This window comes from Nannospalax galili, unplaced genomic scaffold, assembly GCF_000622305.1.
Source record: "Nannospalax galili isolate Female #2095 unplaced genomic scaffold, S.galili_v1.0 scaffold44, whole genome shotgun sequence".
Classification (NCBI taxonomy): domain Eukaryota; kingdom Metazoa; phylum Chordata; class Mammalia; order Rodentia; family Spalacidae; genus Nannospalax; species Nannospalax galili.
Window position 1 is genome coordinate 4378445 of NW_008355789.1, and position 24356 is coordinate 4402800.

At 49.2% G+C, this 24356-nt stretch overlaps 1 protein-coding gene across 10 annotated transcripts in view; it reads left to right on the forward strand.

The window, feature by feature from the left end:
- Nucleotides 1–8291: 8291 nt before the first annotated feature.
- Nucleotides 8292–24356, forward strand: part of Mical2 (microtubule associated monooxygenase, calponin and LIM domain containing 2) — a 147814-nt gene continuing 131749 nt past the window's right edge. For 2 of the 10 annotated variants that reach the window (XR_003847103.1, XM_008853489.3), the window contains exon 1: nucleotides 8293–8578. The gene's annotated coding sequence lies outside the window, so the exon portion shown is untranslated. Of the gene's footprint in view, nucleotides 8579–24356 lie in introns of all 10 variants that reach the window. The other 8 variants (XM_008853491.2, XM_008853490.3, XM_029556309.1 and 5 more) reach the window with 8 other exon arrangements.

Consider the following 24356-nt stretch of genomic DNA (forward strand, 5'->3'; position numbering starts at 1 on the left):
CAGTTTTGGTGGTTTCAGCCTATGTTGCTTGGTCTTGTTGACTTTGGGTGTGTGGTAAGGGAGCACTTTGAGGCTGTCATATATGGTGGAAGAAGATGTTCATGTCATGGTATCCAGGAAACAGGGGTAGGGGGAGAGGGAGAGGGAGAGGGAGAGAGAGACAGAGAGAGAGAGAGAGAGAGAGAGAGATCAAGGGTATACCTCTAATGATCTAAGGCTTTCCACTGGGCCCTGACTCCTAAGGAGTCTACTACCTCCTAATATTCTGGGGACCAAGCCTTTAACATGAGGACCTTTGGAGAACATTCAATCTAAAGGTATAGCAACCAAGGTGTTATGGCCCAAATATCTAGGTGATGACAATATCTACTTTAAAGTAATTTATTTTTATTTTTTATTATTGTATGTGTATGAGTGTATTGCCTGCACGTATGTAAGTGGCCCCGAGTCTGCAATGCCTGTAGAGATCAGAAGAGGGTATTGGAGGCCCTAAATCTAGAGTTATGGATGGTTGTCAGCCCCTCGGGACTGGATGGATGGTTGCTTCCCCTTGGGAACCAAACTCGAGTCTTCGGCAAGAGCAGCCAGTGCTCTTAACTGCTGAGCCATCTCTCCAGTCACACCTTTAATTTTTAGAAATTATTATAAAGTTATAAAGTTAATAATAAATTATTATTATTTAAGATAAGGAGGAAAAGGAGAGATTGGCTCTTCTCTGAAGGAGATGCTATAAGCATGTAAGGGACTACCAGAGAGGATGTGAAAGGGTGACTGGGGTATGGGTGGGGCTGTTTGCAGACTGGAAGGAACACAAACAGGGTTATAAGGAAGGCTTCTCCAGGCAGTGACCTACAGCACAGTCTGAATGGGAGGACGGTCATCATTAGGTAGAAAGGAGAAGGAAGGGCTGTAGGGGAGAAAGATACACAGGAACCCTGGCCTGGCAGGGATGAGGAGCAACAAGAGCCAGGCTGGACCCTAGGGCCCAGCCCCAAGCCAACTCCTTCTGGTCCTCCACCTGCTCATCTCCCAGGCCCCATCGTTCCTTCTCTGCCTAGAGGGCACCATGTGGCCTGAATTGGGAACTTGCCTTGCTCTACGCTGTCTGAGGAGCAGCCACAGCTTGGTTCTAAGGCATTCCCTCAGTCCTTAAGGAAATAGTAACCTGGGAAGCCTGGCTGCACACATTCTTTGAAGGCATCCAGGGCCCATGCCTCCCGCTTTGTTTGGTGATCCTGTGACTGTTGGGCACACACCTAGGGCAGCCACGCTTGCCTCTTTGGTTTTCTCCCAGTTGGACTTTCTGAGATTGTTGACTGGGGAGGGGCTGAAGGATGATCTGTGTGGTAACCCACTGTTGCATCTCTTTCTGCCCTGTGTAAGAATTGCCCATGCACTGAGGAATCTGCTCTCTTGACCTGAGACTTTGCTCAGCCAGTTTGTCCAATGTGCCACCTGTCTGAGGGCCAGCAGACCTATGATTTGTTCCTTCCCATTTTGGGGGATCGCCTGCTGTTGTGCTTTGAATGAAATATCGCCACAGGCTCATGTGTTTGAACACTTGGTCCCCAGCTAGTGGTGCTGTTTGGGAAGGCTGTAGAATCTTGTTTTGATTTTAATTTTTATTTTGAGATAGGGTCCCCCTGTAGCCCCAACTGGCTTAGAACTCACTATGTAGACCAGGCTGGCCTCAATCTCATAGAAATCTGCCTGCCTCTGCCTCCCAAGTGCTGGGATTCAAGGCAGGTACCACCACCACTGGTGGAAGAATCTTTAGGAAGTAGAGACTTTCTGGAGGAAGTGGGTCACTGGGGGGCATTTCCTGTTTACTCTTTACTTCCTAACTGCAGCTGTAGATGCAGTGTGAGGACCCCACACTCCTGCTGCCTTTCCTTTCCTGCTGTACTGTATCCTTAAAACGTGAACCAAACTAAACTTTCTTTCTTACGTTGCTTGTGTCTGGTATTTTATCACAGGAAGAAGAATGACTCTCTCTCTCTCTCTCTCTCTCTCTCTCTCTCTCTCTCTCTCTCCCTCCCTCTCTCCCCCCCTCTCTCTCTCCCCCTCCCTCTCTCTCCCTCCCTCCCTCCTTTCTCTCTCTCTTCCTCCTTCCCTCCCTCCCTCCCAAGCCCTCTCTTTGGGAGAACCTAGGGCCTTACACAGGGAAGGCAAGTACTTTACCACTGAGCTACACCCCCAGTTCTGAGCTTGGTCTTTTCTGTTTGAAGACCCAGCAGTATGAGGAAATATCTGGAATGGGCTCCCACAGGCCATACTAATCCGATAAAGAGGGAGCAGCCCCTCCTGAACCCCTCAGGGCCTGTCCTGCCCTAGGAAGTCTCTTGCCATCTAAACTGCACCTGGGAGAAAGATTTAAGAGGAAAGAAGTTAGGGAGGAATTAATGTAGTTAAAAAGTATTTATCTATTACAAAATTCACCAAAAGCTTATCTGGGTGTTGGTGCGTGGGTAGAATTGGAAGAGGGAGTGGATGACGGAGCAGCGTGTCAGGGTGACATCTTTCTGAGAGGTTAGAAGCATAAATTCCTTCTGAGAATCCACGTGGGTCACACTATGGGTCAGAGCTATGGGTCGGGGTCAGGCCACTGGAGAAACAGTGTATGGTCACTACAGACTATTGCTTAGCAGTTTCTTTGTTATTTATTTACTTCCAGGGCTGGAGATTGAATTTAGGGTCTAGTGCGTATAGACAAACACTCCCACTGGGCTACAACCTTGCCCCCTTCTTTTGTTTTTTATTTTGAAACTGTGTCTTGCTAAGTTGCCCAGGATGGCTGTGAACTCCCTCTCTAACCCAGGCAGGCCTTGAATTTATAATCTGTGTGCCTTGGCCTCCCAAGTAAGTAGGATTACAGGACTGTGCCACCAGGCTAGGCTCAATAGATTTTTGTTTGTTTTTAAATAGTTCTCTCTTGTAGTCCTCCATCGAACATGTATGGCCACCTCCCACATGCTAGCTACCATTTAAGTACTCTGTACTGGGGTAACCGTGTTGAATGCCACACTGTGGTTCCTTTTGTGAGGTTTGATTTGGAGAACACAGATGAGCTGTGTGATAAGCATCTTTCCACACTATGAGAAAATACCTGCGATAATAAACTTATAAGGAGAAAAGGTTTATTTTGGTTCATGGTTTCAGAGGCTTCACCCACAGTTGGTGGGCCTTGATGCTTTGGGCCTGTGGCAGCACAGCACATCATGGTGGGAGCATGTGGCACAGATGCTTCTACCTCAAGGCAGCTGGGAAGCAAGGACAATCAAGAATGAGATGGGCATGGTGACTCATACCTATAAAATCCCAGCATTGTGAAGGCTGAGGCAGAACTGAGGCTCGGGGTATGGCTCAATTGGTAAAGTACTTACCTTACAAGCATAAAGATCTGAGTTATATGCCCAGCACCTATCTAAAAAAAAAAAAAAAAAGCTGAACGCCAGAGCTGAGAGATGGCTCAGTGGGTGCCTACATGAGCATGAGGCCCTGAGTTCTGATCCCTGGAACCCACATAAAGCTGGACTTTGTAGCACACGCCTGTAAGCCCAGCTTTCCTACAGTGTGGCAGGAGGCAGAGACAGGAGGACCCTCAGAAGCTCACAGGCCAATTAGCCTGGCATACACAGTGATTAAAAAAGAGACCCCCATCTCAAACAAGGTGGACGGCTAGGATAGACACCAGAGGCTGCCCCTCTGACTTCCATATGTGTGCAGTGGCACATACATGCAAAAAGATTAAAAAATAAAAATAGAAAGAAAACATCGGAGTGCAGGCTTGAAGTCAGACAGATGCCCTATGCTGCATGCTGGCTCCAAGATGTCAGGCCAGGTATTCCACTTCCCCAAGATGCTGTTCTCTAATCTCTCAAGGGTGGATAATAATGGTACCTCCCTCAATATGTGCTGAGAGATATACCCCCAGGTATCATGCTGGGAGCTCACCAGGTCCCCAACCTAGATTTGCTTATCAAATTCATACCTCTCAGGGACTATTGGTTGACTCCAAATCCTTATCCATCACTTGTCAGGTGTGTCCCTCTGTTCTATGCATGAATCTCTCCAACACTATTGTTCTCTTAAAAATGAGAGAACTGCTACACAGAGAGATTAAGTTTCTTACTCAAGGTGACACTGTTGGTAAATGATGGAGCTGAGATTCAAATTCAGCACTTTCATGTCAGAGTCTATGTGGTTAACTGCTTTGCCAAGTCCCATCTTGGGAGAAACATGCTTGTAGGATGGAGGTATGATGGGTAGATGGACAGGTGATTGTGAGTCCCCTCTGTTGACCTAGACCCAGAAGAGGAGTCTTGGTTTTGTTCCCACTTAGTGGTTCCGTGGAGGGTTGGGAACACATGTGAGTGCCACTTCCCAGCTCTCTTCAGCTACAGCAGTATGTTCTGGGATGGGCTTCAAATGTTTCTTGATAGAAATCTACCTGGCTTCCAAGCACGGCCCAACCTGCCATGAGGGTACCCAGGGTTTGCTTGCATCATCTGGTCTCTTGTGTCTTTGGGGATCAGAATGACGCCCTTGGATTCCACAGTTGGCTTTGAAAGTATGTGCTGAAGCTGGGCAAGGTGGGGCCCACACCATTATTCCCAGTACTTGGGAGGTGGAGGCAGGAGGATCAGGAGTTCAATGTCATCCCATGTGTATTAGTCACTTTTCTGTTGCTGTGATAGAAACACTGATCAAAGCAAGTTATGGAAAGAAGAGTTTGTTTGAGCTTATGGTTCCAAAGGGGCAAGAGTCCATCATGGCGGGGAGGCATGGCGGCAGAGGTGGCTGGGGGGAGTGGAGGAGGAGCAGAAGCTAAGCTCTCACATCTTCAAGCAGACACAGGAAGCAAGAGAGCAACTGGAGATCTGGCAAGGCTTATGAACTGTCTAAGCCCACCCCAAGTGATGTGCTTCCTCCAGGATAGCCACACCTTCTAAGACCTCCCAAAACAGCGCCACCAACTGGGGACAAAAATGTCCAAATACTTGGAGCCTATGAGGACATTCTCATTCAAACCACCACACTGGGCTATATAGTGAGTTTGAGGCCAGCCTGAACTATAGAAGACCCGGTCTCAAAAAAACCAACCAACCAAACTGAAAGGAACTATGTGTTGTTGATATCTTCCATCTATTTGGGACTGGGACTGGCCTATTTTTGAGACCTTGTCCCATCCCTGATCTTCTGCACAGCCATGTAGTCTCTTTCTTCTCCAGCTGGTACCTCTGGTTGGATTACTGCCTCTTCCTATAGCCACATCTCTCAGCACTGACTTTCTTGCCAGCCACGTGCACACGTCCCCCAAAGCACTGTGAGGCTCTAAGGGTAGTCCTCACTGGCAGGCCCCAGAGAAGTGCCATTTCTTCCCCAAACTGTCTGGAAATCTATTGACTGTGTGGTGGGCCTCATGTGTTCCTCGTGACCTTGAGAATGTATACACTATCAAGGACAAGAGTGCCTTCTGCAGCCTGTGGGGATGATAAGGGGCTAGAACAAGGCAGTGACCTTGTTTCTCCCTGTACTCTCCAGTCTCCCTGACAGAGGTACCATTGCTTCCACTTCTTGGCTTAGAAAGTCCTCCAAAGATAGCTGTGGAAGCAGCCTGGGGCCATCAGCCTCTTTTCATCACTTGACAAGGTCACTGGGCTCTGTAGATACCAGCCTTCCTTTTCTCCCTGGAACACTGAGACCCTTTAATAGCAGCTCCAGAGGAAGCCTGAGAACCTGTTTCACCCCTGAACAGAATACATGAAAGTGAGGGAAGGCCCCAGGAAACTTCCTCACGGGGAATCCACTAGGTTCCACATTGACCTTGTTTCTAGCACAGTGGAGGGGGGCTAGAAATAGAGGGGAGCCAAACCTGGTATTCCCACAGCCCCCTTAGAACTTGGTCAGGTGGATACGGATGGTGACAGGATGGCACCTCCTCCTTTGGAGGAGGACATGCGTGGTGCTGGGGAGGCTGGTGCTTCAGTCAAGAGATGAGAATATTTTTAGGGCTGAATCTGGGTCTCTTCTTCTCCTTCCTTTGATGCTAAGTAGCCATCTGTATCTCCTAGACAACCTCCTCAAACTGCATCCTAGAAAAGCAGGCTGGGGAAGTGACTTATTAAATACAGAATAGGAAGTACTGCATCAAACGTTCATTCATTCAGCTGTTAAGAAAGGGGCTGGAAAATATTTCTTTCTAACCTAGCATAATGTTTTACATTTTTTGAAGAACTTAGTTATATATATTCCTGGTCCAGCAGGCCACCTTGTGGTGATTTCTTTGAGCTGGGACATCCTGACCCATCTTCTCACTCCCACCTCACCCCTTGAGTATTCAACTATGGATGCCTGTATGAGATCCTAAGGGCCTCTGGCTCAAAAAGTCCAAAGACTTACCTATTTTCCCTCTGCAGTCAGCCCCCATCAGTTCCCAGTTTGCCCTATTTCCTTTAAAAGCCAGTCATCCACACCTACCTAGCAAGGGTTTTACTCAGCTGAACCCCACGAGATAAAGGCTAGTTGTACAGCGGGGGCAGAGGCCAAAGGAAGAGATAGATACTGGCTGTGCTGCTGGGTTTGGTGACACATGCCTTTGATCCTAGCACTTGGGAGGCAGAGGCAGGCCGATCTCTGTGAATTCGAGGCTAGCCTGGTCTACATAGCGAGTTCCAGGTCAGCTGGGGCTAGGGGGAGACCCTGTCTCCAAAAGATCAAACAAACAAACAAAAAACTTGGTTGGCACAATGTTCCTGAAAATTTCAGCTTTGTTTTAATCCAAAAGAGAATATTGCATCATAGATAAGACCATGGAATTGAACAAAAAGTAATAAAAGTATATAGTAATAAAGGATAGAGCTACCATAGCAGGTCTGAGTCATCAGCTACAGTGTGACAAGGAGTCACATCTACTTAATTGCTTAAATGAATGAATGACTCAAACTGAATCTTCATTCCCACCTTGGCTGGGCCCAGGCCGAAGCCAATAGCCATGAGCCTTGTCCACTGAATTCAAGTTGTGGGCAGAAGTAATGTCATTTCTTTGGGTCCTCATTGTCTTGAGTTTCCTGTATCACTCAGCAGATACGGCAGGGCCAGATCAGTCATGTTCCTCTCCCTGACAGCAGCCAGAACTGAGCTCTATAGGATGCTAAGGTAGCTTGGTAGCTCTTCTAGGGACAGATCTAACCTGTCCAAGGTCCTCAGAGGCCCAGGACACAGGCCTCTGTGCTGATTGCATGCTGATTCTGGAATCAGTCCTGGGTTCATATCCAGTCACACACTAGCATGTGCATGACCTTGGTAAGTGGCTTTACTTCACTGATCTCTGTCCCCAGGTCTGTGGAAGGGGATGATATTAAAAAGGTCTACCTCTGGGTCCAGGCTTAAGTGAAATTATGCATGGAAGGCACTCATCATCTGCTGGTATCACCGGTGGACTTCCTGCTGCGTTCTGCCCCTCTTAGAGCTGGTGCTGAGTAAGCTGTGCAAACTGAACAGGGCCAGTTCTCAGGGAAAACTCATCTGCAGGAAGTGGATTGAAGGATGCTAAGAGACAGTCTCTGGGAAACCCTAACAGGCTTGGGGCAGGAACACACAGTAAGAAATAGAGAAAAACGGGCCCCAGGTTAGACGAGGGCAAACTACTGTCTGCACTTGTCTGGCCAAAGGCACATGTCTATCCACGTGGTGCCTGCCCACCCAAATCCTATTTGAGGGAATCTTTGCTATGACAGAGGCCTGCACAGGCTTAGGCACAGGACTTCCTAACCATTCATTCAGAAGGTGTTCCCTGGTGGGGGGAGGGGAGGTGGGCAGAGCAGAGCTTCACTAGCCATCTGACATCCAAGAAAGAGACTGAGGCAGGTAACACAGGTGGTCTGCATCCCCACCTTTCTTTCCCACAGCTTTATAAAGCAAGGCCAGTCCAAATGAGGACCCAGCAGGGCAGACTGCACTCGCAAAGCAAGGAAGGAGGATCTCCAAGCTTAGCAGGCAGTTCTGGAAGCTCTGCTGCTCCCTCCTGTCCAAAAGCAGCGGGTCAAGCTGGGCTCCAGCTGCCTAGGCCCATCAGCTTGTGGTCCAGCCCTCAGCCTGTACCTTGACACCAGAATACCGAGGCCGGGCTGTTCATCTCGCAGCACCACCACGCCCGGCGCCCATCAGGCCAGGGCTGGGTCTCCAACCTGTGCTGGCCAGGGTGGGAACGGCTGGTGGGGATGGGGCCGGGCTTCTGCCCACGTGCGCCAGCGGGAGCCGCAGCAGCGGTGACAGCCGGCGGCACCCGGGATGCACCCAGCGCGCGCGGGGGTGGGCTCCGCGCTGCATCTCCATTGGCCGTGCGTCTCAGGCCTCGCCCCGGGAGGCCCTGTCATTGGTCAAGCCTCCGCTGGGGGCGTGCCCCAGCCGGGTCCACCTCTGGGCGCAGAACCGCGGGCACCCGGCTGGCTCAGCCTGAGCTGGGCGGCCTCGCAGGCTCCCGGCTCCGCAGGCGGCCCGCTGGGGTCCCCGATCGCTGTAGCCGGAGGTCGAGGCAGTTGCTGATCCGAGGCCCGGAGGCCCCGCGAGTCCTTGGGTAAGACAAGGCCGGCGCTGCCTGCGGGGATCGCGGGCGCGGGTGGGGATCGCGCCAGTGGCCGCTGGACTATGCACCCTGCCCGGAGCCCGGGAGGGTCAGGTGCGGCTGCAGCATCCGCGCGTCAGATCCACCTGCGGGGCTTGCGGCGAGCAGGTGGCGCTGCCCGGTCTCAGCGCTTCTGAGCTGCCATTTGAGCTGCCGTTCTAACCCTGCTAAGTCCCAAACGCCAGCGCGCAGTGGGCGTCACGCTCCGGAGACCCAGCGGGTGCTCGTGCAGGAGACCGGCCCAAACTTTGCTTTTCGAGGTCTGGGCTCCCATCCTTTCCAGTTCTTGCACCAAGAGCCTTATTTATTTTTATTATATATAATATATACTATATATACTTTTTTTCCGCCTCCTTTCTTCCCTTCCCTTCTTGATAACAGGAAGTTGAGTTGGGCCAAATGTCAGTGACCTGGCCGGCGGCGGGCTGGGACCGGGGGCTGGTTGCTGGGGCCGTGGGAGTGCGCTTGCTGTCCCCCTCCCCCCGTCCGGCAGCCCACGCTCGCGCCCCCTGCCAAGGAGCATCTCACCAGGAGTCCCTGAAGCCGGCTCTGTCTCTGGCCAGGCTGGCCCTGGGTTCAGGTCTCGGCCCTGCCGTCTCGGATCCGCTGGGGGTGGCCAGGGCGGGTGGGGTTAACTTCATCCCCTGCCAATCTCACCCTCCCCGGCACAGCTGGGAACGGCCTTTACTGGATGGGGAAGAGGCGTGTTGAAACCAGAGTCCTCGCGTGTCTCCGTCCACATTGTTTATTCTGGGCCTGGGCTCCTAAGGCGGAAAGCCCTTTCGCTTGGAAGCCGTGGGGCCTTTCGCTGGCCGTCTCACTGCCCACTGTGTCTTCGTGGCTTAAGGGAAGAATGAAATCACTAGCCAGTCCCCTTATGGGCAGATCCCGAGGGAAAAAGAGCCTCTGGCTAATTGTCCTTCCGCATTTGCCTGCCTGAGTTCCCTGGCACCTGTGTCCTCTGCGTGCCAGTCCCCTCTACAGGGGCAGTGGACCCAACACGTGGGCCACTAGGACAGCCCCTATCCCTGTCCGTTGTCTTGGGGACTTTAACTGCAGTCAGAGCTGCCCCCCTTCTCCAGGCTCAGGGAAGAGGCCACAGGTTGGGTCTGGTGGTTTCGCTCCAAAAAGTCTGAGTTTTGTCTTCCTTGTTTTAGACACCTGGAAAGGGAAAGTGTCAAAGCCTTCCTGGCTTTCTACCTGTTTCCACCATGCTGCTGTGGGAAGTGGTGCTCTGTGGCCCACAGCAAGCTGACTGGAGCCCTCTGGCCTTTGAAGGGGAGTGCCGGCTGCTTTGCTGAACTGCTTGAACTGCCTGCCTCTATCTCAGTTAGTACACTTCAGTCTGCCACTCACCCTGTCCTTCAGTGTAGAAGCCGGTACAGTGTTGGCCTTGGTAGGATGGGGAGGGACTGACTGGTGCCAGGAAGGCCTCTCTCCTCATGGCCTTACTTCTGCCAGTTGGCTTTTTCATAAAACCAGGATCCTGTTCACTGATATAACTTTGACCCTTAGAAGGAATTTTGTTTTCTCTCAATCTCTCTCTCTCTCTCTCTCTCTCTCTCTCTCTCTCTCTCTCCCTTTCTTTCTGGAGGAGGAAGACAGGCTTTGGGATACACTGTGATTGCAGAGTGATTGAAATCCACAGCTTGGACATACTTTTCTAAAATTTGGTGTCACTTTTATCCCCCCTACCCTTCCTTCTTCTTCCAGCCCAGGACTTGGACTTTCTGTTCATCCCTTATTCTAAAAGAAAATCCTGATTTTCTTCGTATCAATCAATTATACTAGACTTTAAATTAGTCACAGGCTATGTCTGGCTGTGGAGGCCATTCCTAGGGACTGCAGAGAGCAGCCCTATTCTTTTTGCACCTGGGACACTGCTGTCTTCACCATGTCCACATTCCCACCTGGGTTTGCCATTAAGCCATGGGCCTGGCCCTACCCACTCCCTACTGCCAAAGAGGTTCTCCATATTGGTGGGGGACTTAGCTCTGGCTAGAGGGGACTGAACATTGCTAACCTGAGAAGTCTGTGGAGGACTAAGTTTCTATCCTCTAAAGACCCCTCATTGGGACTTCTCATTCTGTATGTCATGAGCAACCTACATGTTATAGTTGGGGTTTTACCCATTTTACAGATGAGGAAACAGAGGTTCTGAAAGATTGGGACTGGCCCCTATCACACAGCTAGGGTCTCATGATGGGTCCAGTCTCTGACTGTTGAGGGAGGGGATTAAACACCATAGGAACAGGAAAACCTATGACTCCCTTCTGAGCTCCAGGGACCTGGCACAGACAGCCCCTGTGTGTACTGACTATTCTCTATCTTGTATTATAAGGACATGAGAGTGCATCTTCCCGCCTCACTATGAAATGATACTCAAAGCCTGGCATTTTATTTTCTGGTTTTTGCATTGTCATTGCTCTTCGCTGTGTATTATTCCCTTAGCCCTTTCCACCAGTTTTATTAGAGAATCTACCACAATGTAGTGCAGTTCTCTTAAAAAAATTCTATGAGAGAGACTGAAGTAGGAAAATAGAGAGTTCAAGATCAGCATAGGCTATAAAGAGAATTTGAGGCTTGCCTGGGTTGCATAGCTAGACCTTATCTCAAAAAACAACAAAAATTAACACTTGGGATATTGTCATGGTCTGTAATCACAGCATTTGGGAGGCAGAGGCAGGAGGATTGCCCCAAGTTTGAGGCTAACCTGATATGCATAATGAGTTCTAGGCTAGCCTATAGGAAGACCCTGTCTCAAAACAAAACAAAACAAAACAAAACAAAACAACACTAAAATTCAAACCTGGAGCTAAAGAGATGACTCAGCAGTTAAGAGCACTGACTGTTCTTGCAGAAGCCCTGGGTACGATTCTCAGCACCCACATGGCAGCTAACAATATCTGTAACTCCAGTTCCAGGGGAATCTAATGCCCTCTTCTGACCTCCATGGGCACTGTATGATATGGGTGCACTTGTGTGCATGCAGGCAAAACACTCATATACAAAAACTAAAAATAAGAAACCAAAATATATTTGATAGACATTTTCAATCACAGAGAAGCAGAATGGTACGAGCCCCCCGCCCCCTTCCCAGCTGTCTCAGCCATCATGATGATGATGTGTTATGTTAGCTCCAGGGCTCTGTCTTTTCCTTTCTTTCAGTTCCTTCTTTTTAAAAACTATATTTATTTAGTCTGCTTGTGTGTGTTCACGTGTGTGGAGGTCAGAGGGCAATTTGGGAGAGTCAGTTCTTGCCATCCACAGGGTGGATCCCTGGGATCCAACTCAGGTCCTGAGACTTGACAGCAAGCACCTTCACCTGCTGAGTCACCTTGCTGGTCCCTTAGTTCTTTTTACCCTTATACAATCCAGCATACATCTCTTTTAAAAAGAGTATTATCTTGCAAAAACCATGACCATTATTGCACAGGACAGAGACAGCAGTGATCCTGAGGTGTCACCTGTCCACATTCAGATGTACACGTACATGTACATGTACACACACACACACACACACACACACACATGCATGCATGCATGCTTGTCAGGAATGGCCTTTCCAGCTGTCTGTTGGAGTGAGGATCCGTGCACATGCTGCATTTGGTCATCAGTGCCATACTGTCTATTATAACCTGGAGAAGTTCCCCTCCTCTTCATGAGCTCCAATTTAAGTGCCCATCTCCTGGGGAACCACAGCAAGCTCCTGGAGACTAGAATCTCAGGGCTCAGCCCTGTGCACAGCAGCAACACAGCAGAGGCTGGGTGAACATCTGTCCATTGGCATAGCAGCCTCTCAAAGGGTGTGTCTGGATGAGGGGCTCGTGTGACTGTCGTGCATGTTTAAAATGATGACTAGCTCGCACACGTGTGGCTGTCTGAGCAGTGAGCGTCAGTCCGTAAGCATCCTGAAATAATAGGAGAACTATTTGCTGTGCTCACCCTCACCACTTTGTTTGTGATGTAGAGCCCAGATGGCCATGTGTGTGCCCTCAGCTGCAGTTGGCCCTGCAGATCACATGTGACTGACAGTGGCTGAGGTCATTCTGTCTGAGCTATGTGATCTGCCATAGTCAAGACCAAACTGTGACCCTGACCCTTGGAACTGGGCTAGGTAGAGAACAGGGAACATCATCTTTTCCTTTCTTCTCTGAGCAGCGCTTGTGCCTTCAGGAACCTCCCCTGGAATTGGAATTACAGACGTTTGTTAGCTGACATGTGGGTGCTGGGAATTGAACCTGAGTCCTCTGCAAGAGCAGCCAGTGCTCTTAAACCACTGAGCCATCTCTCCAGTCCCCTTGTTTTTGAGAAAGAGTCTTACAGTCCAGGCTGGGCTTGAACTCACTATGTGGTTGATAATGGCCTTAAACTCTGATCTACCTTCCCCAATTCAAGAGCTGGGATTACAAATGTGTGCCTCTACACTCAGCTATTTCCTTTTAATATTTATTTATTTTTTGTTTATTTATTTATAGACAGGGTCTTCCTGTAGCCCCAGCTGGCCTGAAACTCACTATGTAGACCAGGCTGGCCCTGAACTCACAGAGATCCTCCTGCCTCTCTTCTGGAGTGCTGGAATTAAAGGCATGTGCCATCACACCCAGCTATTCTTTTTCATTTTAAACAAAGCCTTCCTTCCCCTGCCCCTGTCCAGGAAGAAATATAACAGCGTTTTAATCCTTTCAGAGACTGAACCTTGTGGCCTTCCCATGCATGTTAATCAAGCCCTCTTTATATACTTTAAAAATATTTTTAATTATGTATGTGTCTGTGTGGAGGTATGTGCATGCAAGTACAAGTACCCACAGAGGCCAGAAGGTGGTGTTGGATCCTCTGGTGCTGCTGTTGTAAGCAGTTGTGAGCTACCTAATATAGGTGCTAGGAACCGAACTCTGGTCCTCTGGAAGAACACCAAATGCTCTTAACTGCTGAGCCATCTCTCTAGCCCTCTTTCTTTCTTTTTCCTTTCTTTCATTTATTTATTTTATTTTATATTCTTTCATTTTTTTATTTATATTGAGACAGCATCTTACCAAGTTTCCTAGGCTGGTCTTGAAGCTCAGGCAGGCTTTGAACTTGCAGAAGGGCATATATATTGCTATAGACAAACTTGAAACTTGTCACCTACAACTGCATTGACAATACCACAGAATTACTGGGATTTTGAAGTTTGTTCAGATCATAATATTGTTTATTAGGTTCTTGGTTTGCATTTTGTTTCTCTGGGGGGCTGGGGAGGAGGAGCCATCAGAGGTGACAGAAGGACAGGCAGGTCCAGGCTCCAGGCTCCACTGGTCCAGGTTGTCTCTTGGGAAAATCCCGAAGGATAAACACCTGTGCCCCTCCACTGGGTGCCCTCACCCTCCAAAAACCAGCTTCTCTTTTCCTCCCTGCACCCACCCCAGAGGTAGGAAGCATGGCTGGTCTTGGCTGATAAGGCACCCTCTTTGACAGCATCGATGCTCTGGTGGACTTTGCTAAAGCTTGTCAGGAGCGATACTGACAGGGTCCCTCTGGTCACAAACTGCCACTGCAGGATTTTGCCTGCTGTGAGTCTGAGCTGGGACTGTTTCCTTCTCTGTCAGCTGGTGAGGACTTGCTGGCAGCCCTGTATCTCAGGTGCAGGGCATCTTGTGATGCCAACTATGGTCCGTTTTATTTCCATGTGCCTGCTCTCTTCCTGTGTGTGCATCCTAACATTACCATAGTTCCCCAGCAAAAGCTGCCCAGCTCCGTGAGTGTACAGGTTGCTGCGTGTATGTGGCTAGTGCTGTTTTTTGGTGTTGGAGATTTTAGTATGTTCATTTTTAGTTTTTGAGACAGGATCTCACTATGTAGCCTTGGCTGGCCCATAATTTTCTCTGTGCTGGTATCAGAGGTATGTGTTACCATGCCTGGCTCATTATTTTATTTTAACAATGAGGTCTTATACAGCCCAGGCTGGCCTCAAATTCCTTACCTATCTGAGGATGACCTTGAACTTGTGACCCTCCTGCATCCACTTCCTAAGTATTGGAAGTACAGCTATATGCCACCAAGGCTGGTATATACAGTGCTGGGAATCAAACTCAGGGAATTTCCTATGTAGGGGTATGCTCCCAAATGAGCTCCATTTCAGCCTCCTAGTGTGCTCTTTATTTGAAGTAATGCTTCTCCCCATGGCTGCTTGGATGCCTTGCAGCCATGGCATCCTCCTACAACTTGCTTACATTTCTTTCAGGGGAGTAGAGTGGTTAGAGCAGGCTTCCCTGGGCACTGGGGTATCCCCAGAGCTGGTACCATCTCTGCTGGTCAACAAGAGACCAGCAGCAAGGAGCTGAACCGGTACCGCTGGTCCCTGTTCTGCTAGAGCTGCAGGTTGGTGGAATATTTGCCTTCCCAAGTTTCAGAAGCTAATCACATGCCAGAAACAGGAGTGTTTAGAACACCTTGTCCTGGCCTTGCCACTGTAGTGTCAGTGTGCTGAGCTACAGAGATGCATCTTTGCTCTCAGACTCTGAATGCTGGCCTTGGTGACTTGTCTGTGCACTGACTGGATCTAGGTCTCAGGGGGCTGCTTGTGCTAGAGCCAGGAGCATGAGGGGCACCAGAGGATGATGATGTGCCTGGAGTAAAGTCATGTGGACCTTTTAGTCTCAAGGAGAACTGCTTTCTGGATCACAATAGGTCCAGGTCTGTGGGGGACCTGGCTTCTGACCCTCAAGTGGACAGCTGCTCATCCTGAGGTGCTGTGTGTCGTGTTCATGGCTGCTGAGAAGTCAGGGCATTGACAGCTCTATGTGTCAGGATGGCTGGGCCTTGCACATTTGCAATCAAACATAGCAATGGACAGGAGCTTCCTCCTGGAGGAGGCAGGTGTCTGTTAGCCAAATGAAAGGGCAGACAGAATGGAGGGGCAAGCATAGTGCTTTCTCCAATACATGCATGCAGATGCATGACTCTCACCCATACACAGATGCACAGTACTACTCCCCCCCACACACATACATAAATCATGGCACTCATCCCTGCACGCATACATAGATGCATGACACCCCTGCATACATACATAGATCATGGCACTCATCCCTGCACACATACATAGATGCATGGCATTCATCCCTGCACACATACATAATGTACAGTAATCACGCCTGCACACATGGATACACAGTACCCTCACATACACATACACAGAGGCATGGTATTTGCATTTTCACCTCTCCACATTTACATGGATGTGTGGTACTCACCACTGGAAATCTGTAGACGCAGAGAACTGACTCAGATACACACAGATGCCTGTAAAACATTCACTTGACAAAGGAAACTGGTTAGTGAAAACCCATCTCCTTCCTTTCCTTGTCCTTCAGCCTTCTCTCTTCTCACGGTGGCTGTGTCCTCAGCCTCCAGTGGACAAGCTCTGGGCACAGTCTTCTGCCATGTATGCCCCTCTGCTTTCCCTTCTGCCTGCTGGGGAATGACCAGAATCGGGGGAAACCGGGGCCAGAGGGCTGTGGAGACTCAGCAATGCTCTGAGTTGCCTCTCCATGTGTTCTGCTACTTCTCCCTGTTGGGAACTCCCTTGTGTAAGATCTTGGTCAGGGAAGTGGACAGTGAGAATAAACCTCAGGGCCAAGTCCTTCGTGCAGGCATAGAGGCAAAACCAAGAAAGCGAGCAGACAAAGCATGCCAAGCTACACCTGGCTTCAAATTGTTGGAGAGGCCATGTGGCCTTGGAAAGTTCATGAAGCCTACTATTTTACTCTACAGAAGAAGTTTATTTTAAGAGATGGACGCGGAGATGAAATCAAAATATTTGCAAAGTGTCCTGTGTAGGTGCATACTCAAATGTCACTTCTTTTAAAGAGCACCCATTTCCATAATGAACGGCCCTGGATGGGCTCCTTGTACAACCCTGGGAAGTCCTGCACGGGGTCTTGAGCATTGCTTCCCTGCAGCCAGTTCATTTTTCTTGCAAGCTGAGCTCCTCCTGCCTGCCCGCCAAGTCTCTTTCCCTGTTCCTGGGGAGCCCGCCTCCATCCCACCCAGCCTTTCAGCACCCCGTCCTTCTCCACCCTTCACCTCCACAGCCTCCTCCTTCTCACTTCCGTGTCCTTCTTCCCTGGCAAGCGGCATGCTTCCTGGAGTGGGTGCCGCTGTTTATGGATGCTCCCTGGGGTGTATAAGCTGCATCTCTTCACTAGCAGATGTCTGTTTATTGCTGAAACTTCATCTTCCTCTTCAGCCTGAGAGAAGAGAGGCTTTTTTTTAAAAAAGATCTATAATTGCTGTGGCTACACAATACCACTTAGATTGCCTCCAAGTTGAATTCTTTGTTGCGCTCCAGCGCTCCCCTTTATGAAACCCTTCGGATGCAGCCTGAAAGTCCTTATATGTACTGATTTCAGAGCAGCACTTAAATTTAGCAGCCAGTTGTAACTGCTTGAAAAGGTAGGCCAGGGGAGAGAAGGCAACCAACAGATTGTCTTCTTTCTGGGCTCAGATGTGTGAATGAGAGCATTTCTGTATCCATAGCAATTGCAATCCTCCCTTCCCTCCTGCTCCTCTTCTCACCTGCAGGATTGAGCTGCTCTTGGACTAGCTGGAAAGTCAGTAGCTTTATCTTCACCTTTGGTCTCAGGTGAGGCTTGAGGTGCTCAGGGAAGGGGAAGTGGGGTGGCTTCCAATGGTACTGACCTCCCTGTGGGGAGGAGGAGAGATATGAGTCATGGAACCATCAGATTCAAGTTGGAAGGATTCATCTGCCATCTCATCCCTGTCTTGAGTTTACTTGTGAAGAAAAGCTCATACAGTGCTTCTCTCTGTGTCTCTGTTTCTGTCTCTGTCTCTCTGTCTCTGTCTCTCTCTGTCTCTCTCTGTCTCTCTCTCTCTCTCTCTCTCTCTCTCGTGTGTGTGTGTGTGTGTGTGTATGTGTGTTTGAGTGTTTGAGGTAGGGTCTCACCACACAGTGCAGGCTGGCCTTAAACTTGCAATGTTCCTGCCTCAGTCTCCTGACTCCTAGGATTCCAGGCATGTACCCAGCTCCAGCATTCCCTATGGATGGACAGTGTATTGTAGCACTGACTAGTTATAGTTCCAAGATCTCACCTTATCAAAACACCTCCCCTGAGCTTTGGGGATTAAAGCTCCATCTTTGTTTTCTTGGTCTGCAGAGGACCTCTGTTACAAATTCAGAATTTAACCGGGAAGGGCAGCTGTCAATAGAGATTTGTTCGCTATCAGCTGAACCTTGAAAGGATGAGCCAAGATGAGTCAGCTGGGAGTTGTGGAGGAAGGATCCAGAAAGGGCTGTAAATAGGTGTTGGGGTGGACACCACCAGCCAAAGGCCCAGGCTTGTTGAGGCCCAGCACAGTGTGCAGCTGTTGTGCTGGGGGCCGATCGGATGGACCTTCTGTTGCCTGAAGGGAGGTGTGTCGGTGCGGCTGCACACCAAGATTGGGTATGGAACGCATACTGTGGGAGCCAACTGGGGATGACTTGGAGAAGGAGGTGGCAGGGTCAGCTTGTTGGTCATGAAGGGCCTTGGGAGATGGATAGGACTGCCCTAGGTGGAGATGGGCAGAGGCTATAGCACACAGGTGTGGACAAATTGGGGCACGTGTTGGCAGGATGAGAGCAAGTCCTACATGCAGTGGGAAGCCACTGGAGAGGGCTAGGATGGCGAATCCTCATGTCACGTGACCTCAGGGGGCACACGCTGCCCTCACAGCACTGGGGGTAAATGCTAACTACACAGCTGCCATTTGTCCACACTGAGGGGTGGCCCCAGGTCAGGCTTCACATGTGTCCTGTCTTTTGCCCCATAGCCTCCTTTGTAGAGGGAATCTGTGTGAGCTGCGTCTTTCCCTTTCTGAGGATAGCAACCCATTTTGAAACAACCCAGCTAGGGTTGTGGTCCATCTGTCCCTTCCTGCAGTGTGTACTACCCCCCCCCATACACACCTTTATTCACTTCCTTCAGGTCAGTTTTAGGGGAGGAAAGGCAAGCATAGAGGGTACTGACCTCTCTGGGGTTGGTTCCCAAGAGTCAGGGGCTTCCTGCTTGCCTTTGGTAGGGCAGCAAAGCTGGGGTGGGCAGGAGCCCAGGGGATAGCCTCCTCCAAAGGAGCAGCCTGGGGAAGAATCATTTTTGTAGAGACTCCCAGAGTTCAGCATCCCATCATCTGAAACGATGCTGATTTTGTTTCTTTAGTGGCTTCACTATTACCTGAAGCTCCCCTGTGGGCAGGTCCTGGCCAGAGAGAGGCGGGTAAAGGCTGAGCTCAGTCTCCACCTGCTCCACAGCTAACTTGGGTGGTATAGCAACTTACTGTTTACAGCTTTGACATTTGAGTAGTGCTGTTGGCACCTGTCTCTGTCATATATGTCTTAGAGACACCCTGGCTTTTTGTCGGGGACTAAATTATTCCTACAAGCAGCAAATGACATGAGTTAAGTGTTCGTGGGGGCTGTTAAGAGGGGCTGGGGTGTGGTTCAGAATCTTCCTTCTCTTTCCATTTTCCTAGTGTTGGCTCTTTATTGACTGAACAGTTGATTGCTCTGTACACTGGTTCTGCCATCCAAGACTTCTGGCTTACCATCTATTGGAAGCAGACTGTCACAGACAGAATTGGGTCTTCAGCTGGGTTTAGTGATGTCACTTACCCCACAGGGTGATTGCTGAAGTTAAATGGTTCAGTGGCAACAGCATATTCACCAGTGCTGGGTGCACAAGTAGGGGCTTCCTTCTGCCCATTCTTGAGCTGGCCCATGGAAGGCTTGGAGCGCAGGTGTGGGCAGGGTTCCTCCTGCCCGCAGACCTTCTGTCATTTGTTCCCTAAGTGGTGTTTGCCCGTAAGCAGTGGCCTTTTGAAGAGTGTTTCAGTTGAGGCACCTTCACATGCTGTGAAAAATAGGTAACTCCTGCCTTTACTATGTAAGAAGGGATCCTCACAGAACTTAGAACTGCAGGGTGAAGACAGCCCTGACCTCACTGGGCACTTCACTTATTCCCAGTGGGGGTCTAGTTGGGTTTACTCACTATGACCTGTGCCGTCTTAGGACAGTTTCTCCTGATGGATCCTTGTAGCTTCTCTCCTGTCATCTCAAGATGTCTCCCTGGAAGCAACACCAATAGCTTTTCAGATGTGGTATGTTCTGTAAAAACCAAGTCATTGACTCCACCAGTTGGAAGAAGCAATTATTTTATAGCCCAGTCTACCAATTAAACATGCCATTGTACTTTGCTATCATGTACATTATTTTTACTTTATTGGGCTTTAGACAAAGGTTTTTATATCGTTCTTTAATTTTGTTTGTTTTAGAAGAGGGCATCAGATCCCTGGAACTGGAGTTATGGATGGTTGTTAGCCACCATGTGGGTGCTGGGAATCAAATGCAGGTCCTCTGCAAGAGCAGCCAGTACTCTTAACTGCTGAGCTACCTCTCTAGCCCCTGTTTTAGCTTTTTTGAGAGTAAGGATCTCACTCTAGCCCAGGCTGGCCTGGAACTCATTCACAATATAGCCTGTGGGAGTCAGCTTGCTCCTTCCACCGTGTGAGTCCCAGGGATTGAACTCAGATTGTCAGGCTTGGCAGCAGGTACCTTTACCTGCTGAGCCATCTTGCTGGCCCTCATTCCCATTAAAATTTGACTTTGTGGTTTTTTGAGACAGGGTCTCAATATGTAACCCAGGCTGTTCTTGAACTAGCCTAGTGCTGAGATTACAGACATGTGCTGCCACATTAAATGATGACATGTTAAATTGAGGGCAGTCTTGTTTATGGATCACTTTATGGTTGCATGTGGTGACTACAACATCACCCAGGTCACCATCACACTACTTCTCAGTGAGGCCTCTGGCATACTGCTAGAGACCTCCCTTCAGGGGACCTCAGACTTTAACCAGCTGCATTGAAAACACAGATCCCAGTTGCCCCATTACCTGGTCTCCTTGCTTTCTCTTCTCTGACCTATGACAAGATGCATCCTGGGAACCAGATATGACCCATCTGTTACAGGTCTCCATCTGCCATCAAATATACCATTAAAGAAAGAAATGAACCCGCCTGACATTCTACATCCCAAGGGCCCACAGGGCTCCAGGGCCACTTTCAGGTCTGGGGCTGCCTGGCAGATATGAATAGCACTTGGCCACTTGGCAGCATCTCTGCAGACTTGTGTGTTGCTCTGGCCTTGAGCTTGCTTGGCCTGGAGGATTTGAACTCACTGAAAGCCTTTAGACATCCTTTAAAAACAAAATGAGACTGGGGATGTAGCTCAGTGGCAGAGTACTTCCCTAGGATGTGCAAGACCCAGGTTTGCTTTCTAACACTGAAAAATAAAAATAAAAACAATAACAAACTGCAAGAAAAACACATAAGGCTGTACCAGGTTGGTAGCTCATTTTAGTTCCTTACATCATCTCAGGGCATGTCCTTCCTTTCCTCCCTCTCAGCCTCCCTTGTCCTCAGTCTGGAGACAGGAATCACATTTCTGAGACTCTGAGTCATTTACCTAATTTCTAGGTGCCCTCCTCTTGGCCAGCTGTTGAAGAAGTCCATTTCCTTTGCATCTTCTACACCAACTTCCCCCACTCTGGCTCACAAATTTCACAGGAAATGATTGTTTCTCCTCCGCAGTTCCTGTGTCCTGGTCACTAGCTGGCTCTGTCATTGGCGTGGGAATTAGGGAATTGGGTTAGTCTTGTTACCATGGATGCTTCCTCCCTCTTCTGGAAGATGAAATTCTCAGGGAGGCCACTGGGGTCCACCCTCCCCCCTCATGACCTTCAGCTCCTTCTGGCTAGCTGTATCCATGTCAGCTGAAGGCCCAGGATCCTCCACTCTGTGGAGGCCTCCTGTCTCAGTCCTGTTACTCATGTGCTCCAGAAAGAGGACTGGAGAGATGGCTCAGCAGTTAAGAGCATTTGGTGTTCTTCTAGAGGACCGGAGTTCAGTTCCCACCATCCACATCAGGTGGCTCACAGCTGCTTACAACAGCTCCAGAGGATCCAACACCTTCTTCTGGCCTCTGTGGGCACTTGCACTCACATGCACATACCTCCACACAGACACAGACACAGGCACACACACGCACACATACACACACAAAATTAAAAATAAAAATAAATATTTTAAAAGTATATAAAGAGGGCTTGATTTACATGCATGGGAAGGCAACAAGGTTCAGTCTCTAGTACACAAAACCAACCACTGACAAGACTCTGACATAATGAAGGATTAAAATGCTGTTATATTTCTTCCTGGACAGGGGCAAGGGGAGGAAGGCTTTGTTTAAAATGAAAAAGAATAGCTGGGTGTGATGGTACATGCCTTTAATTCCAGCACTGCAGAAGCAGAAGCAGGAGGATCTCTGTGAGTTCAAGGCCAGCCTGGTCTACATAGTGAGTTTCAGGCCATCTGGGGCTATAGGAAGACCCTGTCTATAAACAAATAAATAAACAAACAAATAAATAAATATTAAAAAGAAACAGCTGAGCGTAGAGGCACACATTTGTAATCCCAGCTCTTAGATTGGGGTAGGTGGATCAGGAGTTTAAGACCATTATGGACTACATAGTGAGTTCAAGTCCAGCTTGGGCTATGGGACTCTTTCTCAAAAACAAACAAGAGGGCTGGATCCAATGCCTTCTGACCTCCATGGGCATGAACAACATGGGTACACCTACTGACATGCAGGCAATACACTCAAACACATAAAATAAAAATAATATTTTTTTAAAAAAAGAGTGTGGGCCTCAGGCCTGAGTCAGGGCTCTGTTACTTCCTGCTCACCTGGGCCTCAGCTGCTCAGGTGTGCAGCAGCTTCTCCAGCCTTCTGTCCTTATAGAGGACGACAAGGGGACCATTTTGTCCTCCAGTGTCTGACCAGGCCCAGCACATGGAGGGTCTACCTGAAATGGCCTCCTCCATCCCAGCTGACTCTCCTTGAAGAGCAGAGTAATTGGATAACAACTAGAATAATTAGAAGAAATTCCAAGTAATTGGAAAGGGTATGGAGGCTCTCACCTGGTAATCCCAACGCCCAGGAGACTGAGGCAGGAGGATGCCTGTGAGTTCCAGTCTAGCCTGGGCTGTGGTGTGAGATCATGTCTCAAAACTTTTAAAAGTGACTGGAAATGTAGTATAGGGTTACTGAGAGTTGATACTCAGCAGGCAGGGAGTTGGTTTCTGCTGTGAGTCACCTCTACCTCCACCCTGGAGGTTCCCTCTGTTAGTCTTCTGTGTCTGAGGGAATCAGAGCACTCTGGATTTCTGTTCTACAGAAAGAAGCAGGCACTTTCCTTTTTCAGACCTGTGGGCTTTACAAACCATCTAGTGGGCCCTGCACAGGGGCAAGAGATGATACTGAATGCAAGAGCCTTTGAAGACACGGGTCCGCAGCTGGGTGTGCAGATAAGCAAGCAACAAGCAGGCCCTGAGGAGAAATGCAGGGTGTGGGAGAGGCTGGTCCAGGGAGAGCCTGATTGGGAAGGTGGCTTGTTTATATTGGGAAGTGAGTTGAGAAACATTTATGAAACACCTACTGTGTGTCCTACTCCCTGTGCTATGAGGACATTAAAATGCATCATGTTCAGTTGCTACTCCCAGAAAGGTTACAGTGTCAGGAAAACAAGAGGTAAGTATATGTAAACAAGCAAAGTAGTTAGGGGGTTTGGGGAACCGCTGGGCTCAGTCATAAAGACTGGTCACAAGGAAGTTCATGACTAATATCCAGATGACGGGGAGACGGTGTAAGGAATGTTGTGTATGGGTTGGAGAGACCTGGAAAGCTTCCTAGAAGAGGAAGAGAATGTGGTGGTGGTGTTTGATGTGGATCTTGAGGGGTAGGCGAAGCACATATGGCAAATGGAAGGAAGCACAGAACGGCTCTCCCTCTCTCCCTTTGTGCATGCATTGAGGCCAGGAGGAAGGGGGAAGGACTGGGGGGAAGGTGGGAACAGGAAGATGAGGCTGGTAGGTAAGTGGTTTAGGGCATGTGCAGAGTCTCACAGGTAAGATGAGGGCAGAGCACCCAGAGATGCCTAGGACTCAGGAAGGAAGGCCAGACAGCTTTTTGGCTTCTAGGTATTTCAATTCAGGCAACTCTGGGGCACAGGGAGTGCTGGAACTATGTCCGCCACACTCTCATCATCTCTCCCTGTGGACAATTTTTTTCCTTGACATTTTCGTTTTATTTTGTTTTAGACAGGATCCCATGTGGTCCAGGCTGGTCTTGAACTTGCTTGATAGCTGAGACTAACCTTGAACTCTGAATTCTCCTGCCTCTGCCTTCTGAGTGCTGTGATTACAGGCATGTGGTTTTAGGCAGTGAACATGGGGCTTCATGCACACTAGACAAGCATCTAACGACTGAGCTTGATACCCAGACACACTGGGCATCTCTGATGTCTGCTCACTGCAGGTATTTTTGAGCTCTGGCTATGTTCCTCTAGAATAGATCAGCTACTGTTCTAGGCTCTGGGTTTGCAACAGGGAAAAACCAAACCCAAACAGGACCCATGTCTTGTTCCCTGGAGCTCTTTTCCTAGGAAAGATGGACAGTAAACAGGTTAGTTCCATATGTAGGAGGCCCAAGGGATGAGAGGGGTGCTGGAGGAAACTAAAGCAGGAAAGGAAAGGTCTGCTGGGTGGAGGAGGGTGGTCACTATCAACAATGGCCAGGGAAGGTCTCGCTGATAGGCCCTGTCACTAGGACTTGCAATCGATAAGCGAAAGGGGG